The 14881-nt window shown below is 37.7% G+C and overlaps 1 pseudogene; it reads right to left on the minus strand.

Annotated features, from left to right (window-relative positions):
- Nucleotides 1-222: 222 nt before the first annotated feature.
- Nucleotides 223-3820, minus strand: LOC101393711 (centrin-1-like; annotated as a pseudogene).
- Between the last annotated feature and the right edge of the window lie 11061 nt (nt 3821-14881).

Raw genomic sequence — 14881 nt, forward strand, 5'->3', positions numbered from 1 at the left:
ACTTCTCCAGGTCTTCTCTTGAGAATTAAAAACCAAAACTAACATTAAAGGCATCTTTAAAATTTATAATTGAGCCAGAGATTTGGAAATGGAAGTAGATAGACAAATCAGGGTGTAAGAGGATGGATAGCACTGTCCTCTAACATAAGGTTTCATAAAACAGAGCAGGGAACCCAGCAGATCCCTCACCTTCTCTACACAGGCTTGCCTGAGAAACCACATTTAACATAGGTTGGTCTTTTTCATGATCCAAAGAAACTTCTCATTCACTTCACTGTCTCCATCATGATGGGCTTCATCTATCATTTCCTGCAGCTTCTCATCAGTGAGGTTTCCCCTAAGTAGTTGGCCACACGATTTAGGTTTTTGAAAAAGATCTTCCAGATTTCATCATCATCAAAGAACCTGAAAGCTACCAGGATATCTTCTTTGGTGTCTTTCTCAGCCATATTTTGAGTCATCATGGCCAGGAAGTCATTGAAGTTGATTTTCCCTGTGCCTTCCTTGTCCACATCAGACATCTATATTCCCCATCTCCTCCTTCCTTGGTAAAAACACCAGTACTTTCATGACCACCTTCAGCTCCTTCATGATGACGGTCACACTTCCATCAGCAGGGAAGAGATCAAATGTTTCCTGAACTTCTTTCTTCTGCTCTTCAATGAGTTCAGGCTTAGGACCTGCCATTGTTTCCTGGATGGTAGAAGCCGTGTTTGGCTTCTTCTTTTTTTCTGTAACTCCAGGTTTTATTGCCTATGTGATTTATTTATTTATTTTTAATTTGGGCAAATTTTGGTATATGATATTATATAAGCTTCTGGTGGACGACATTCAACATCTGTATACTCCACAAAGCAATCTCCACCAAAATTCAAGTTACCATCCATCACAATACAATTAACACCCTTTACCCATTTCACCCATCTCCCAACCTCATTTCCCTCTGAAAACACCAATCTATTCTGTGTAACTATGGGTTTGGTTTGGTTTTTTTGAATTCTTCATATGAGTGAAATTATATGATATTTGTCTTTCTCCAAAATTTGTCTCCAAATTATATAAACAACTCATACAACTCAATAACAACAAAAAAACAACTCAGTTAAAAGTGGGCAGAGAAAATAAATAGACATTTTTTCAAAGAAGACATACAAATGGCCAAGGTACATATGAAAAGATGTTCAACATCACTATTAGGGGAATGCAAATCAAAACCACAGTGAGATATCACCTCACAGCTGTTAGAATGGCTATTATCAAAATTACAAGAAATAGCAAGTGTTGGAGAGGATGTGGAGAAACGGGAACCCTTGTGCACTATTGGTAGGAATGTAAACTGGTATAGCAACTATGGAAAACACTATAGAGACTTCTCAAAAAATTAAGAATAGATCTACCATATGATCTGTCTATTCCACTTCTGTATATTTATCCAAAGAATATGAAACACTAACTCAAAATATATACACACCCCTATGTTCATTGCAGCGTTATTTACAATAACCAAGATATAGAAAAAACCCAAGTGTCATAGATGAATGAATGATAAAGAAGATGTGGTATATATATACAATGGAATACTACTCAACCATAAAATGGTTGCCATTTGTGACAACATGGCTGAACCTTGAGGGTATTATACTAGGTAAAATAAGTCAGACAGAGAAAGAAAAATATCATATAATTTCACTCATATCATCTATTGAGATGATCATATGATTTTTATTCTTCATTTTGTTAATGTGTTGTATTCCATTTTTTAATTTGTGGATATTGGACCATCCTTGCATCTCTGAAATAAATATCGATTTATCATGGTGTATGATCCTTTAAATGTATTGTTAAATTTTATTTGCTAATATTTTGTTCAGGATTTTTGTGTGTATGTGCATCTGGGATATTTGCCTATAATTTTCTTTTTTTGTGGTATACTTGTCAGGGTAATGCTAGCTTTTAAGATGAGTTTGGAGCTTTCTCTCCTATTTAAGTTTTTGGAAGTATTGGAGAAGGATATGTAGTAAGTCTTTGAATACTTGATAAAATTCACCAGTGAAGCTATCTGGTCCTGGAGTTTGTTTTTGGGGGATGAGGGCTTGATTACTGGTTCAGTCTCCATACTAGTAGGTGGTCTGTTCAGATTTTCTATTTCTTCATGATTCACTCTTAGAAAATTGCTAATTTCTAGGAATATATCTATTTCTTCTAGGTTATTCATATCGTTGGCATACAATTGTTCATATCATTTTCTTATGATCTTTTGTGATATGAATTGTAATTTCTCTTTTATTTCTTTTTTTTTTTTTTTTTTTTTAAGATTTTATTTATTTTATTTTTTCCCCCCAAAGCCCCAGTGGATAGTTGTATGTCGTAGCTGCACATCCTTCTAGTTGCTGCATGCGGGACTCGGCCCCAGGATGAACGGAGAAGTGGTGCCTCGATGCGCACCCGGGATCCGAACCCGGGCCACCAGCATCGCAGCGCGCGCACTTAACCACCAAGCCACAGGGCCGGCCCATTTCTCTTTTATTTCTGATTTTATTTTTTTAATCCGTCTCTCTGTTTCTCTTGGTGAGTCTGGCGAAAGGTTTGTCAATTTTATCTTTTTCAAAGAACCATCGTTTAGTTTCATTGATCTTTTTGTTGTATTTTTGGTCTTTATTTTGTTTATTTCTGCTCTGATCTTTATTGTTTCCTTTTTCTACTAACTTTGGGCTTCATTCGTTCTTCTTTTTCTAGTTTCTTTTGTTGTTGTTGTTTATTGCAGTAACATTGGTTTATAACATTGTATAAATTTCAGGTGTATATCATTATACTTCTATTTCTGCATAGATTACATCATGTTCACCACCCAAATACTAATTACAACCCATAACCACACACATGTGCCAAATTATCCCTTTCGCCCTCCTCCCTCCCGCCTTCCCCTCTAGTAACCACCAATCCAATCTCTGTCTCTATGTGCTTGTTTTTTGTTGCTATTATCTACTACTTAATGAGGGAGATCATACGGTATTTGACCTTCTTTATGTGTAAAGTTAAATTGTTTGTTTAATATTTCTCTTGTTTCCTGAGGTAAGACTATATTGCTTTGAACTTTCCTCTTAGAACCATTTTTGCTCCAGCTCCACTCTCCTTGTTCCCTCTTGGAGGAAAGTTATAAGATTGTATGTCTTCTTCTAAACCTGCAGACTAGGATAAGTGTTGAGAGATTTCTATTTGTTTTCCTTAAGTCATTGGTCTGAAATAGTCAAGATTTGTGCCTTCTGTCAACATGGCTGAGTCCAGCCAGCTGTTGAAATGTACTAGTGCATAATCTGCAGAGGTTTTAGCCTGCTGTCTGCATGGGCATGTGGGACATTGGATACAGAGTCTGCTGGACACATGGATTGTTGGGGGCACTCAAGTGCTGGTTGAGGGGATCCACAGGTGATACATCCCATGAAGTTCATGGGTGGGCCTATTGGTGGAGTGCACAGAGTGTTTAGTAGAAATCACTGCCATTTGGTAAGTTCAGCACCTAGTTGCTGTGAGCTTTTGCTCCTTTTTCTGCTCCTCCCTGCCCCACACTAATCAACCATGCAGATCCTCTCAGTGTTTTGTGTGACTGAGAAAAAAATGGGCCTTTTGGGCAGTGTCCTGTATGGCTGGGGAAAATGGGCAATAATTAGCATCTCACTTTTCCCCATGGGAGAAATCACAGAGTGAGGGGATCTCTCCTGGCACTGAGCTGTGTTACCTTAGGAAAGGGGTGACACAGGTAGTAAAAATGTTCCTTTGACTCTCTTTGTGCACCTATTTTCACATTTATGTGCTCCGACATGGTGCTGGTATCTCTCCTCTGGGCTCCTGGCCTCTCACAGTGGTATTCTCACCCACGGTAAGTTGTCAAAATCAGTGTTTCTGTAGAGAGATGAGGGCTGAAAACTCTATTCTGCCATCTTCTTGACATTATTCTCATACTTCATTACTGCTTAGTGGCTTCTTATAGACAGACTTGCTTACGGTGATGGTCTGTGCTTTCTATGTGAGTATCTTCCACTCTCTGCACTATGAAGTCATCATTCAGAGGGGTGACTGCATCAAGATGACCACTTACTCTTGCTTCAGGGGTGGAGTGTCTGGAATCATGCAAACAGCCTCAACAATTTCCTTGCCCCTCAATGTACCCAGTCTGGTGCATCAATTCTTCTACAAGATCCCCTAGTTACTCCGCCTTTCTTGCTCAGATGAGGTCTGAGCAGTTGCCGTTACCTCTTCATTGAGCTTCGTCTGTTTTATCTCCATGTTCTCTCATATTTTCACATAGTTTCTACAGTTCTGAAGATCTCATCTACCAATGGTCAGTCCAAAGCATTCTCCACCTGTGTTTTTCACGTGGACATCATGACTCTTTTTTCTTGTTGCTGCTGTGGTGGCCTAATGAAGCCAGCAGTTTCCTCTCCTCTCCACCTGCTAATGTTCACACTCTATACAGTAGTTCCCCCAACTCTGAATCCTATTGTCTACAACCTAATGGCAAAATCATGAAGGCTGCCCTGTACAATGATTTAAAGATCATACATTTTGACTCTGTCACCTGCTAAGAGAAGCCAAATGGAATTCTAGGCATAATACATCTTTAACTTCTATGCAAAAATATCTTATTCTACAAATCTTTTTTGTCATTTTCTTAACACTAGTGTTTGTTCCACAATTCTCCCTGCTTGTCTTCCAACTATCCCCAAACTCAATTTTCTCTCTAATTTACCTGTAATTCACATTTCCTCCAATTCAGTTGCTCTAATCCTTTGTTATCTGCAGTTCCTCTCACATAACATCAAATAAAAAAGTATAAGCAAAATTTTCAATATTAGAAATCAGACAGTTCATTGACCTAGATCACCATCTTCATTTGTTTATTCATCAAATATGTATTGACTAACTACAAGGGATTATTCAAAGTGCTTTAGCTATACCAGTGAACAAAACATACAAGACCCCTGACTATGGTGAGCTGACATTCTATCAATGTGAGACAGACAGAAACTGATTTAAATATTATGTTAAAATAATAAGTACTATGGGAGAACCCAAAATATAAAATCTGCAAGAGAAAGTGGTTTGTGAATTCTTACGAGATTGCACTTTTAAAAAAGAGTGAGGTTTCAAAATCAGGTGATATTTGAGCAGAGAGTTGAAGGGAGGGAAGTAGCTGGCTGTACAGACATCTGTGGAGAAGGCACTTGGGGCAAAGAGATCAGTCAGACAAAGGCTTTAAGGAGTGACATTCTTGGTCTGTTTGAGGACAGCAAGGCAGCTTGTATAAAAGTTATGGACTGATAAAGTGAGAGCAACAGGAGTTCAGGTCCAAGAAGAAATAAGCAAGGGCTGGCCTGGTGGCTTAATGGTTCAGTTCATGCACTCCGCTTCGGTGGCCCAGGGATTGTGGGTTCAGATCCCAGGCACGAACCTACACACCACTCATCAAGCCATGCTGTGGCAGCATCCGGCATACAAAATAGAAGAAGAAGAAAAAAAAATATATATATATATATATATGAAGAAATAAGCAGATTAGACTCAATTTATCATGACTTTGTAGACCATTCTAAGGACTATGAGTGAAAAGTGGAGTCTGTGGAGAGCTGTGAGCAGAGGACCAATTTCTTGTCTAAGTTTGAGTAAATTATACTAGCTTTATTGTTGGCAATAGAGGTAAGGAAGTAGCCATGTAGACTCTGAAAAAATGGAGTTCCCATCATATAAACTGGATGGGGAAAGTTTGGTAGGTGGGCACAATAAGGATCCTAATCTTGTTGAGATTTTATTTGTCACCCAAATGCAGAAATGAACTTGGTGGTTGGATATACCCAGCCGTATTTATAAGAAATACTTAAGAGAATTAAATTTGAGAGTTGATGACATATAGAGACCAAAGACATAGAGAAACCGAAGAAAGTATATGAGATACTGAAACTTAATCTCCAAATAAAAGAGAGAAAACATTCAAATCTGTGAAGCTTCAATGTTAAAAATTGGTGAGTAGAAGATAAATTTGCAATAGAAAATGGAGCTACACGTAACGATAAAGAAAAAACAAACAAACAAACAAAAATATTCTTTAAGGCAAGCCATAAACCACAACAAAGAGTGGGGAGTTATGGATTTGCCAAATGGTGGTGGTAATATGAAAAGTTGATATTTGATTATAACAAGATACATGCCCGTGGTTGCCTTATCAAGAGTGATTTTTGAGATTGTGGTGGGTAAATGACTAAAAAAATTGGACTTAATAGAGAATGGAAGAAAAAGAATTGGGGGTAGTGATTACCACAATATTTTAAAGTATTTTTCCTATAATATGTACCTGGTAAATTGGAAGACAGGGGTAGGATAAAATGGGATCAAAGAACAATTTCTTTAGGTTGAGAGAAAAAGTACGTGCTTTGTATTCTGAAGGAAATAGTCCAATGAAAAGAAAGAAAAGTTGTGATACAGGTAAGAGGTGAGGGTAGCTTTAAGCATATCTCTGCATAGATGAGGTGGGTGGGAATCTGTTTTATATGGGGAAAAGTTGACCTTACCTTGCAGCATGTGCAATGTCTCCACATTAACAGGGGACAATACAGAGGATATATGGACATTTGCAGATGAGTGGGTGACAATAATGCAGACGTAGAAGATTTATTCTGAATACCTTAATATCTTTATTGAAATAAGATGTGTCATCAGATGAGAGTAACGTGGAAATACGAGGCAGTCAAGGATTCATAAGAACTAAAATGATATGAAATAGTGATTTACGAAGAGAGATAATGAATGGACTATAGATGTGTACTACTATTTTTGGATGTTTAAAAGTCCACTAGAGGTTACAAATTTAAAGCAGTGTCATTCAGCCCAGTTCCTTTTTTTTTTTTTTTTTCAGTCACATTCAGCAGGGTGTTGTCAGAACTAAGGAGGTTGGATTTAAATAGTATGGGGCTGCAAGGAGATTACACTGAGTTTAGGGAGGGGTATGTAGATGAGACTGTAAGCCATCATCATAAATATGGATCATGGGATTTTAGCTGGATAAGGAGAGACAGTCTCCTTAAATCTTAGATCTAAATAGGGTAAGAGATGAAAAAAAAAAAAAAAAAACAGGAAGGAAAATAGTAATTATTCGTGTGGTCAGAGGTTTGACATTTTATTAAAGGGCAGAAAAAAGTTTTTCCAACCAGATAAAACTTCTAACATTCAAATAAAAATGATATAAAGTAGTAGTATTTTACAGTTCAGTTGTTGGAGCTCTGCATTAGCTATTTTGAACAAAATCTAGCACTCTCATACACTGTTGAGGAGAATATAAATCAGTTCAATAACAAATGTTTGCATTTTTCACTTAGCCCTTCAATAAATTTATCCTAAAGAAAAACTCACATATATGTAGCCTGAAACACATATCATGTTATTTATTGGTAAGGAGACCGAATACTAATCAAAGAGGACAGGTAAAATACTATTACATATCTTACAATGGCTGTATGCAGTTTAAAAGAAAAGAATAATTATGATGTGTAGACATTTGTATTTAAATTTAAAAAATAATAGTGTGGATAGATAATTATAAAACTATTTGTGGTAAAGTGCACCAATCATAAACATTTACAAAAGTGCATAAATCATGAACAGCTCAATTACTTTTCATAAGTGAGCACAGTTGAGTAATCTGCTTAAACCTTCTCTGTGGCAATGCTTGAAGTATGTCATTGATTTGTTAGAAACCAATGAAGATATGTTTCTTTCTTTTGTGGTACTAAATTGATTTGTTGCTGGTAGTGAGCCTGATTTTGACAATACACTGTACTGTGTTCTTGAGCTGAGATATTTTACGTGATTGGAGACTGTGGATAGGTTCAGAAGCTTAATTTATTCCTTGGTAAAATCTGTTTCATCCAGGTGTCATTCTTCTAAACAGGACTCATTTGGCTTCTTTGTTTAGGGCCTGCCTTTATTCATTCCTGCTATAATGACACAATTGTCCACAAAACTATCATGGCAATCATGGCAGTATCTACTCTACTGCATCTCTAACATGGAACAGTATTTTGTGATGTCATTGTTTATGTTGTAGCAAAGATTGATTTTGTCCTATGTCATTATCCTAGGACCTTTGTGACCTAATTTTCCCACCTGATAGTTGTATCTCTTCTGGTATCTCTTTAGGACAAGAGACCTTCACATACCTACAGTCACCAGAGATTTATACCCAACACTGTGGGAAATAGCTCTCTCTTTGTGGAATTCTCAATCCAACAATTATTCTTTTCTTTTATGCCCCGAAGTACAAAGGCATAAAGAGAAGCTAACTGGGAGAAAGTTCCCAAAAGATGCCAGGCAGAGAGACAGTTAGAGACACAGTAACAGCTTTCTCTAATTTAATACATGGAAAAAGTAACACATTACCATTAAAAAGTTGTAAATAAATTTAAATTAACATACATCTGGTAATGTTTATATTAATAATTAAATATATTGGTGTTTGATTATTTAAATATATGACATCAATACCATAGAAAGTTTTGTCTCAAAGAAACCAAATAATCTCTCTCTCTCTCTCAGTCTCTTTCTCTCTCACACACACAGACATGTGCACACACACACACACACACAACTACACAAGTAGTAAGATCCATCTTTACACTGTGGTGCTGATAATTTTATTGCTAATATTTCTTGCATTCCAATAGAGAAACCTATTGTGGATTGAAAAGATTTTGTAATATTTGACAAAGTGATGTAATACATCGCATTAACTTTCACTATGTTCCTACTCATCGCTGCAGAGCCCAAAGCTATGGGAGAGTTCTCCAACACACTTCAATTCTTGTCAGGCTTGGCCTTGACATTTTGGTCAGTTTATGTGAACAGAAGTAACATGCATTTCCAGGTAGAAATATTGAGTCGTTATGTGGCTCACAGCCAGGTGGGTTTTGTCTTTACCGCGAGCTTAGCAAAGATCCAAAGAATGGCTGCCTGTTTAAGCCTGGATTCTGGAATGAAAAGGATACAGAGAAGAAGCATCACTGAGCCATAATATAATGTGAATTCTTTTTTCTAAGCTATTCCGATACTGAAGTATTTTGTTACTGAAACATAACTTAATCCAAGCTCACTGGAACAGTGGATATAAAATAATTCTACAACTGCCATTCAGAGAAATATTGCTATTATATTTATGTCACCATTTTGCACCCATGGATTCCTCTTCAAAAGTTAAGGTCAAGATCCATTCATGGATGCCCAATCCTATTGACTTCCAAAATTGAGAAAAAATTTTGAGTACAGAATTTCTCTGATTCTCATAATTCTTAAAAATGTAAGAATCATCCTTAGACCATAGAGGGTAGAAAATATTGATAAACTTGCCATCACATGAGGAGAATATGAAAATAAATGAGATTTGACCATCTTATACTCTTTGGAATTTTTATGGTGATGAATATTTTGTTTATTACACAACAAGGAAATAAAAAGAATGATGAAAATTTTTAATTAAAGTATTTATTTGGAATTGTAGATATGCTCTGTAATCTATGTAAAATGTTGATTATTATAAAAGATGCTCCATCAGGTTTTTTACTGCTTAAAGATATTAATTTTTTCTCTCATCTTAATGCATCATAAAAATATATGTACTGTGTCCCTACAAATATTAGCTAGGACATATTTAGATAAAAATGTTAGTATATCATGTATATATATAATCACTTTTATTCCTCAGGATTCAAACAACATTAACAATAATGAAAAAGGGCTGGCTGTGAGTTGAATCTTCATAGTGCAGATTAGTTCTCCATCGTGCAGATTCAGAGATTAGAATCTATGAAATTTACTGGAAATTGATCTAAGATTAACATGCGTGGGGGAAAGAAGAGAAATTGGGTAGAAGACATTGGACTGCAATGCAAGCTCTTAAGAGACCCCTTGGACACACAGGGTCATTCAGAGTTGTCCAATGTGGGTACAATTGGCTCAGATTTTATACTCCTACATTGACCATGCAATACATGCTGAACCCAGGAAGGGAGAGCGATCTTGAATGAAGTAGCTCTCCCCCTCAGAGGTTAATTCCCTAGATTGGGCTGACAGCTGAAGGCTATGTGCTGGCAGCATTCCCAAGAACTGGGGGAAATGATCCATCCATCAGTTCTCCAAGTATATATTCATATTCATGTCACATCATTTGGGTTGTGCCACTTGGATCCATTATTTGTATAATTACTGAGAGAAGCTCTCTTTTACTAACAGAAGAGAAATTATAGAGTAATATATAGTGTAATACTAATTAACAAAATACAATAATAGTTCTTCTGAGACAAGTTCCAGGATTAAACTGGGCTTATTTCTTTAGAAAAAACTTTAAAAGGGAGGTTAGTTGAACAACATGATGTTGATTCCACAACGAATGGGTAGATAGTTTACCTGGTAGTGTGGCTTAGAATCTTATTCCTCTGTCTGTGACACTTGTCCACATATTGTCATAATGTACTGATAGATACCTAAATGGATCACCCAGGTAACAAAGTGTATTCTTCCCTGTCCTCTCTGTTTAACAGTATCTCTAACATCTCCCAATGACAAGGTCAGTTACTCCAAGGATGGTGACTTCTCTCTTTGACTACTTGTTACTTTGCATGAGAAGCTCCAAGTTCCCAGGGGGCAGTCATATCTTAAAATTTAATGAAATTTTTGTAGTTACTCTGGTGGAATTCTTCATCATTTGGGAAATAGGACCTCTCATCCAGCTGAGATGATGTTTTGAGAGAGGTATAAGCACAAATTCTCCAAGTGGGTCACTAGTTACAATGGTAAATGTACCTCCACATCTTAATAACTAGACCCATGTATTATATGAAATAGAGACATATAATACTATAACGTTTATTAATTTAGAATAATACATCCTGGAAAAGACCCCCTTCACACCCAAGGTGTCATCCAGTCATCTAATGTGTCACCTCAATGGTGCCTTCAATCAGCTCCTCCAATGGACATTCGGACTGGCAGGATTTGGGTAGTGCAATGTGTGACACAACATTGACTCCCATGGTCATGTGTCCACTGCCACACCTCCTCAGGTGTAATTTGATTTGTTTGGTCTGATGAAATGTTACATGGGATCCAATGTTGATGCATTAAACATGCTGCAAGCTCTCCATTGTGTTAGTTAATGCCCTGCGGGCAGGAAAAAAAAAAACTCCGTTTCTGGAACACTTGTCTACTTCAATAAAAATGAATCCATACTTGGAGTAAGTGGTCCAATATAGTCATCCTGGCATCAATTGACCAATGGTGTCTTCCGGGGATGATGCCTTATGTGGCTCAGCATTGGTCCTGTCACTGACAGGTTGGAATTGGGCAGTGACTGTATCTAGATTAACACTGGTGAGCAAAATCCTGTGATATGGGAACCATACATAAACTCCAACCCTGAAAACATGACTACTACACTATGATGTCCATTACCAGCCAATGCCAAAAGTTAAGGTACATCAACTAGCAGAATCTTTTTTCTATTAGTTTGTTTAGAGCTTTACCTATAGTGGATATTCTCTGGTGGGTGTTTTCATGGAATATATTCTCATTTCATGGACACTTCCATGTGTCCACTCACATCCCCCAAGTCCTCTTTGTCTCCAATCTTTCAATTATTCTCCATCCATATCCCTGGGTGACTTGCCAAACCGTTTGCCACTCACATGGGTATTACACACATTCTAACCTGGAAGCATTTCTCTTTCCATACAATGTGAATGACCAGGTGCATCACCCAAAACTCTAACTACTAGACATATTTCTCCATCATTGTTGTGTTTCAAAGCCATCACATACAAAACTACACCATCTATCATCCAAGTTTGAATTGCTTTTCTTCTCTATCAGCTAATTATAGCGAACCCTTTATTTTGCCATGCTTATCAGCTGATGAAGAGGAATGGAAACAGCATTAGTGACATGGAGGGAATCTGCTTGTGTAGCTTACAGATCTTCGGGTGCTTCTCATGCCCAATCTTGGATACACCACTTTCATCTTATAATGAATTGCTTTTGCGCACACTCAATCTTGTTATTGGATGGGTCTGAGAGAACTCAGCTTATGATGGGCAGTTCTGTCCCCATGGTCACTTGATGACATGGTCAGATACTCTATCTCTACCAGGATACAGTGGCATTCCAGGAGCTTTATTAAAATATATGTTTCCATTAATATAGATTTTGTCCATAACTCTAGAAGTCTACATTCTAATTCTATTAGAGCTTGCCACAAAATGTATTTAGTATTTCTTCCCACTACTGAAACTAAAAACAACATAAGGTATGTTGGACACAGGAACAAACATCAAGGTCACTAGCATTTCAGCCAAGATCTGTTGCAGAGCTATTTCCTGCTCTGGCTCCACACATACCTACCACTTTCTCTATCACTCAAATGATTGACTGGAGAAGTCATTCCAGATGTGGGAAATGCTGGTTCCAAAACCAAAGTGGCCTGTCAGATGCTGTCCTACATTCATAATGAGAAGTTCAGGATAACAATAATTTTCCCCTGTGCTTGAGGGGATATATTAGAATATCCCAGGATACTGGTCTCTTAAAAATTTTACTGATGTGGTCAGCCACTGAATCTTCACTGTTAATCTCACACCCTCTGAGCATATCTAGAGCCTCCATTACACTTACAAAGTTTTTTTCTCATCCATTGTGATTAGCATAATGTCATTGATTTAGTAGGGCATAACAATGTTCTACAGATTGTCCATATTGTCCAGCTTTAGGAACAGATTATTATGAAAGATTAGAGAAATACTGTTTCCCTGGGAAAGGACTATAGATGTATACCATACCCATCCGAGGGAATGAGAAGAGTTTCTAGTCCTTCATTCAGATGGAGATGAAAAAGAGTGCATTTTCCAGATTAACAGAAGCTCAGATTATGTTAGTCTGCTCTGGGAATGATACCATATCTGACATACCTGTGGCATTAAATCTTCAAACGGTATCAGGATTATTCCCCATTTCTTGCTATCCATATTTCATTAATATAATACCAGCTATATAGAGAATAAATATGTTGTTCTCTGAAATATCTAGAATATTAAGGTCTTTGGGGGCTATATTGTGAGAGAGCAGGGGATTTAACACAGCTCTGGGGCAAGTATAGATGTGTACTGTTGTCAACCCCAGGACAATAGGAGCTGCCTTCAATCATCTTTCCTTATAGATATTGAAATAATACATCCTCTAGATTAATAATGACATACCAAGGGCCAGAGGCTTGGGATATATTCTCATAAAATACCACATCTGGCATAGCAACTGTGGTTGAGTTTGCTTAATTCAGTGGACACCTGATCTATTTGGATTTCAGTGTTTGACATATGAATATGTTTGGGGGTAACATACTCCATTTTTAAGTTTTTGATCATGCCACTAACCTCTACCATTCCACTCAGAGTATAGGATGGCTTCTGAGTTATTACTTTTTATAAGAGGACAATTTCACAGGATTTCACTTGGACTTTTCTATTAAATTAGTCTTGGTCCACAAGTTAGGAAATGCATGTGGCTGTTCTGCCACTTGCCAAGTGTATTCATTACATCATGCACCCAGGGACTATAGAAATTACCACAAGTAAATCTGTGGGCTTGAAAACACAGTGAGACAATGGGGAGCTGGATTCTTATAATCACCTGGCCTCTGTATGCCTCCTTAATAGGGGACCATGAAGTACTCAGTTTCACTGATATAAGTGTCAGCTCAGTCCCAGTGGGGACCTCTAGAGGTTGTGTCGAATATCCCAGAATTGTATTAAAAGAAGAAGCTGAAGTCTTTATCCACCAACTCCTGTCCATCGTGTGTGGACGGATGATCCCAAGTGTGAAAAGGAAGAGAAAAGCCCTTGGACTTTCCCCCTACACTTGCAAGGAGCACGCTTCTGCAGCCAGAGCAACCCCATAGGAGAGAGTCGTGATGGTTGCTGAAAGAAGCCAGTGGTGGCCATGGGAAAGTTAAATGTCAATGCCATGCATGCGACTTCACACTCCAAGTCCAAACTATGTTTACTCTCACTAATATATTCAATTTCATTAGTCTTAACACTCATTCCCTGCCTTTCAAACATATTCTCACTTCTCCCCTGATCCAGCTTGAATTCCATTGTCCCTCATTACTTTTTATAAGCCCTTAACTCCCTTTCCTCTTATTACTTCATCATAATTGCTTCTCTGAACCACAGACTGTTTAAACACAACTCTTCACATACTCCATACCAGCATGTGTACATCTTAATGTTAGAGGAAAAATACAACGATGGTGATTGTGTCAGTGTATAATCATGCTTGCTAACATCAGGAGTGCCTTCCACACTGCCTAGGAAACATGCTACATTCTCAGGGCCATGCCCTGTTCCAGTCTTTTTTTTTTTTTTTTAGAGGTTTTTTTTTTTTTTTTATAATTTTTATTTATTTTTTCCCCCAAAGCCCCAGTAGATAGTTGTATGTCATAGTTGCACATCCTTCTAGTTGCTGTATGTGGGACGCGGCCCCAGCATGGCCGGAGAAGCGGTGCGTTGGTGCGCGCCCGGGATCCGAACACGGGCCGCCAGCAGCAGAGCGCGCACACTCAACCGCCAAGCCATGGGGCCGGCCCCTGTTCCAGTCTTTTAAATGAATAGTTCATACTGAATTTTCTCTTCTTAGACATCCAAAACAATCTTCTCCATCTTCATTCTGAGCTATTGTACTTAAATCCTAATTCTCTGGAAATGTATGAAGTTCTCTAAGAAGAGAACTTCAAACAGATTTCCCCTTTCCCACCATTTGCATCTGTGCCTCTGTATTCTATCTATTCTCTTCT

The sequence above is a fragment of the Ceratotherium simum genome, chromosome 37 (assembly GCF_057802395.1).
Source record: "Ceratotherium simum simum isolate JZ-2026a chromosome 37, ASM5780239v1, whole genome shotgun sequence".
Taxonomy (NCBI): Eukaryota; Metazoa; Chordata; class Mammalia; order Perissodactyla; family Rhinocerotidae; genus Ceratotherium; species Ceratotherium simum.